Source organism: Podarcis gaigeae, assembly GCF_964106915.1.
Source record: "Podarcis gaigeae genome assembly, chromosome: 6".
Classification (NCBI taxonomy): Eukaryota; Metazoa; Chordata; class Lepidosauria; order Squamata; family Lacertidae; genus Podarcis; species Podarcis gaigeae.
The window spans coordinates 2,237,530-2,243,429 of record NC_139682.1 but is presented as its reverse complement, the minus strand read 5'-3'; positions in this window follow the sequence as shown (position 1 = coordinate 2,243,429).

Sequence of the window (5,900 nt, the reverse complement as noted above, 5' to 3'; positions counted from 1 at the left end):
CCCTGAGTCTCTTTAGAGTCATTGCAAAAACAACAACAAATTTTATTTATACCCCGCCCTCCCCAGCCAAAACCGGGCTCAGGGTGGCTAACACCAAATATAAAATAAATTGATTGAAATACAACTTAAAAACAAGATTAAAATGCAACATTAAAACGTTAAAATGCAGCCTCATTTCAGCAGAAACTCAAAAACTTTTTGGGGATGAAAACGTCAAGTCTTCACCAAGGCCAACCATCCAGACTGGTCCTACATGGGCCAGAAAAAGCCAGGGAAGTCCCCAAATAGGAGTTCCATCAGAGGAGGAGAAAGGGAAAAAGAGAGGGGGGAAGGGATCAAGTTGATTCCAAGCCAAAGGCCAGGCGGAACAACAACCAAGCAAACATCTGGCAGCGATGAAATGAGGGCAAATGGATTGTTACTGGGAGGGCCTGTTGAGAGCAAAGAGAAGGATCTGTGCCAATAATGCAGCTCTTTTGTTCTTCTAAAACTTGCTTCTTTTAGTGATAGAATCATAGACTGGAGTTGGAAGGGACCTGAGGTTTATCTAGTCCAACCCCCTGCCGTGCCATGACTAGATGGGCCATTGACTTGATCCAACAGGCTCTTTTTGCCTTCTGTAGCACAGTGGCAGAGCCCCTCCTTTGCGTGCAGATGGTCCCACATTCAGTCCCCTGCATCTCCGGTTAGAAAGATCAGACAGCGCGTGATGATGGGGGAATATCTTTCCCTCTGTCTACAACCCTGGAGAGCCATTGCAAGTCAGAGTAATGAGCTAGAGGGGCAAACGGTCAGGAATAGCATCTTTCCAAGTTCCTATCTCACCACCTCACTCTCGTATCTGGCTCAGGTGCTGGGTGCCACATGGACAAAGCATTGAGAAGGGAGGAAGGGGGACCAGAGAGCTCAGCTGAGCGCCTCGGTGTTCAGAAGCATACAAGAATGTTTTAGGTCCCTGGATAGGCTGTGAGCTTAGATCAGCCTTCGTCTACCTTGCGATGGGCTCCAACTCCCACCTGCCCCAACATGAGCACATCAGGATCGAGTTTGGATTGGCAGGTTCAGGGGGGGGGCATGGGGGCAGGAATGGTGGGAACTTGAGTCCTAGCTCCTGCCCTAAATCACAAAATCAGAGGCTCTCATGTGTAAGTAAGAAGGATCTTTATTCAGGCAAGTAATTTTACAGGCAGGGAGACAATATACAGCCTTGTTGTACTTCTTTCCCAATTTTGAACCAATCAGTTGTCCCATATCCAGTTCTAACTGTAGCTTCTTGTCCCACATAGAGATTTCTCAAGAGACAGATGAGGTGATCAGGCATGGACCAGAGCACGCCAGGCCCTCCTATCTTCCACTGCCTCCTGCAGTTTGGTCAAACTCATGCTGGTAGCTTCAGTGGCGTAGCGTGGGGGGTGCAGGGGGGGCCGGCCGCACTGGGCGCAACATCTGGGAGTTAGGGTTAGGGGGCGCAAATCCACGGGTTAGGGGGCACAAATTACTTGCCTTGCCCCGGGTGCTGACAACCCACGCTACGCCACTGGGTAGCTTTGAGAACCCTGTCCCACCATCTCGTCCTCTGTCGTCCCCTTCTCCTTGTGCCCTCCATCTTTCCCAACATCAGGGTCTTTTCCAGGGAGTCTTCTCTTCTCATGAGGCGGCCAAAGTCTTGGAGCCTCAGCTTCAGGATCTGTCCTTCCAGTGAGCACTTAGGGCTGGTTTCCTTAAGAATGGAGAGGTTGGATCTTCTTGCAGTCCATGGGACTCTCCAGAGTCTCCTCCAGCACCAGAATTCAAAAGCATCCATTCTTTGGCGATCAGTGGAGTGCCTGGCGTGCTCTGGTCCAGGAGGTCACGAAGAGTCGGACACGACTAAACAACAACAACAAAAGCTTTATAGGCTCAGGGACACCTAGAGAGCACCAGGTTGCAAAGACTGGCTGAGATTGAGTCTGGATTTTTTACTTTTATTTTGAAGAGGCGGGTATATTTCAAATGACCAGTAGTTAATATTTCAGCTTTTCTCTGTAGCCTTGGGTTTACTTGTATGATGACCAACCATGAGGGCATCTCCTTGAGCAACTTATTCCTTGACCAACAGGAGGAAAACAGGTTGAAGAGACGTATCATACAAAACTGGCATTCCCGCTACCAGCCACAAGAGGGCAGTCCCACCCTCTAATAATTCCCTCTGCCATGCTGAGTGGTTTAAAAATAAAATAAAAATCTGTGCGTTAAATTTGAGGTTTTTAAAGGCAAATATTTGAAATGATGCTTGTGCCTTCTGGGAACTGTGATAAGAGCGCCATATTTAATAGGTTAAATTAATTTAATTGTCTGCCGGTGCAAAGTTGGGTTATGACTCTATTAAGCTGGGTAGTTTGCTTAAGGTTACAATTAATTCAGGCAAAAGCTTTGACTCTGTTTAAAGGTCTGGTCTGTGGAGGGTGAAGCAAACAGAGGGAAAGTCCAGTGGATCTTATTACAGGAAGTGGTGGACGTGAAAAAGGCAAATTCCATGCTAGGGATCGTCAGGAAATAGACTGAAAATAAAAGTGCCAATAGCATAATGAGGTTGTACAAATTTATGGTGCAGCCACTTTGGAGAACTGTGTTCAGTTCTGGTAGCCTCACCTCAAGAAGGACATTGCAGAGTTGGAAAAGGTTCGGATAAGGGTCACCGAAATGGTCAAGCGGTGGAGTGAGACCCTCTGTGGAGAAAGGGGGCATCATTTGGGATTTTTTTAGTTTGGAGAAAATGTGAGTCCAAGGCGACAGAATAGAAGTACATTGTACATTTCATGGAGAAAATGGAAAGAGAAAAGTTTTTTTCTCTCTCTCTCATACCACTAAAACTTGTGGACACCCAGCGAAGTCGAATGTCAGAAAGTTAAGACAGATAAAGGAAAGTAGTTCTTTGCAGAATGCTTCAAACTATGGAACTCACAGCTGCAGGAGGCAGAAATGTTTAGGGAAGCTTTTGATGTTTAATAGGTTATTGGATTTTAGTGTTGTGTTGGAAGCCGCCCAGAGTGGCTGGGGAAACCCAGCCAGATGGGTGGGGTATAAATAAATATTATTATTATTATTATTATTATTATTATTATTATTATTTGTTGTTGTTGTTGTTGTTGTTGTTGTTGTTTAGTCGTTTACTCATGTCTGCCTCTTCATGACCCCCTGGACCAGAGCACGCCAGGCCCTTCTGTCTTCTACTGCCTCCCGCAGTTTGGTCAAACTCATGCTGGTAGCTTCAAGAACACTGTCCCACCATCTCGTCCTCTGTCGCCCCCTTCTCCTTGTGCCCTCCACCTTTTCCAGCATCAGGGTCTCATCATCATCATCATCATCATTATCATCATTATTATTAAATGGCCACCAACCTGGATGGAAGTACTTTTTCACACAGTGCATAGTTGACCTACGGAACTCACTGCCACAGGAGGGATTGGTGGCCACCAACCTTTAAACCCTTTAAACGGGGTTGAGACAGACTCATGGCAGAGGAGAGGGCTATTGATGGTTGCTCGCCAAGATGATTCTCCTCTGTCTCCACAGCTGGTGGCAGAAATGCTTCTGAATCCCAGTTTCCGGAAGCCACAGGAAGGGAGCGGGCTCTTGTGTTCAGATCCTGCTTCCAGGTTTCCCATTGAGGCATCTGGCTGCCCACACCATGGATCAGAGAAGCCAATCCTGACTTCTGTTTTGAATTCCAGGTGCCCCTTTCTTGGTCTGGTGCTCTGGCGCAAATCCTCATGTCCAGAGTGCTGGACCAAAAGACTTTCACCCTGCAGGTAGCACACTCCCAAGGTAGAGAATTTCATAGAGAATACTATCTGCTAAGCAAATCAGTCTCTTAAGCTTAAGCTCAGAAATAGTATTCTCTATGAAATTGAATGTCATACATATCAAGGCTTTGAGATTAGACCACTGAAGAAGCCTGGAAAATTACCGTATTTTTTGCTCTATAAGGCACACTTTTCCCCTCCTAAAAAGTAAGGGGGAATGTGTGTGCGTCTTATGGAGCGAATGCAGGCGGGAGGCTCTGCTCAGCGCTCCCTTTAAAGAGCCGTGTGGAGTGTGTGTGCGGCTCTTGGGGCCTTTTCCCCAAGGAGGGAAAAACACACACTCTGTGCACTCTTTAAAGGGAGTGCAGCTCTTGGGGGAGTCTTCATCCCGCTGCCCTGAAGAGGCTTTGCGCGGCTATCCCAGAAGCCAGATCCCTCTTGCTGTTCCGGCTTCTGGGATTCAGAATATTTTTTTTCTTGTTTTCCTCCTCCAAAAACTAGGCGCATCTTATGGTCTGGTGCGTCTTATAGAGCGAAAAATACAGTACCTTGGGAGTGTGCTACCTGCAAGCCCCAGTAAAAGGGCCCCATTGGGGGCGAACAGCGGCCTTACTGGGACTGCCAGGGCGAAACTGGTGCATAACGCCGGCACCCTGTCTACAACTTCATCAACATCCATCTCCAACTTCACTAGCATCTCTCGGTATTGTGAACAACACCAACCTTACCTTTTGTTGGTATCTTCCTGAACTTACCTAAAAAGATAAAGAAAACAAAAGAGTTAAGCACTTGAAAAATACATTGAAATCAGACATTATAAGTTCATCGTAGGCTGGGTAGTTTGCAAGCCTCTGTGGCTTTGCATAAGTTTGTGTATTTTTCTCAGAAGATTGATAAAGAATGAGTAATTATTGTGTCTATCTTTAAGGAGTTGGCAGCCAATAGCACCATTTCAGGTTCCCAGGAATTACACTTCAGATGCAGCATGAAAGCCTTTTTGGCAATCTCAGAGTCGCTCTTCTCTCTCAAGTTGCATCGCTGAGATTAATGGGAAGAAGTAAGATTGCGAATGCCGGGCAAATATTGTTCGTGACGTTCCAAGAAGACAGAAAGGGCAAATGATCAGGAAATGGCCCTAAATTCAGGCTCTCTTCAGTTTTGTCCCTCCAGAAGAAGAAAAAAGACTTTCTAGTCCCTCTGGTACTTGAGAGACCACTTGAGGAAGGTGAAGTTGTGCTTTTAGGTGAGCACAGGATCATGTCTGTTTTATTTGGCTGTACATCATGTTCCCTTTCTCTCTGTCATAGTATCCGAGTGTCTTCCCAGGATTCAGGAAATTCCTGCTTCGGGCTTTTGTTTTTGACTCCACAATCTTCCTCTAGACTAGAGCATGGGTAGGCAACCTAAGGCCAGATCCAGCCCAATCCAATCACCTTCTAAATCTGGCCCAAGGATGGTCCGGGAATCAGTGTGTTTTTACATGAGTAGAATGTGTACTTTTATTTAAAATGCATCTCTGGGTTATTTATGGGGCATAGGAATTCGTTCATTTTGGTTTTTTCCAAAATATAGTCCGCCCCCCCCCCAAGGTCTGCAGGACAGTGGACTGGACCCCTGCTGAAAATGTTTGCTGACCCCTGATTTAGAGGTTGCAACTGATTCCCATCATTCTGTTGTGCTCTGGTGTGGTCCAGAAGCAGAGAGAGGAAGACTCTCTGGGACCACAGGAAACGGGGAGGGAGTTCTTTGCACTGGCAAAAACACACTGGGAGCAATTTTGCCCCTGCTCTAGATCCCAGAAAAGATAACTCGCCACCCCATAAGCAGATGCTACTTGCCTTTAAAAATAAAATGACACATTGAATTCAAAGATATGGTTCCTGCATTGAGCTGCGATTCCTACATTTCAGAGGGCTGGACCAGAGTCTTTTCCAGGGAGTCTTCTCTTCTCATGAGGAGGCCAAAGTCTTGGAGCCTCAGTTTCAGGATCTGTCCTTCAAGTGAGCATTCAGGGCTGATTTTCTTCAGAATGGATCGGTTTGATGTTCTTGCAGTCCATGGGACTCTCAAGAGTCTCCTCCAGCACCACAATTCAAAAACATCAATTCTTCGGCG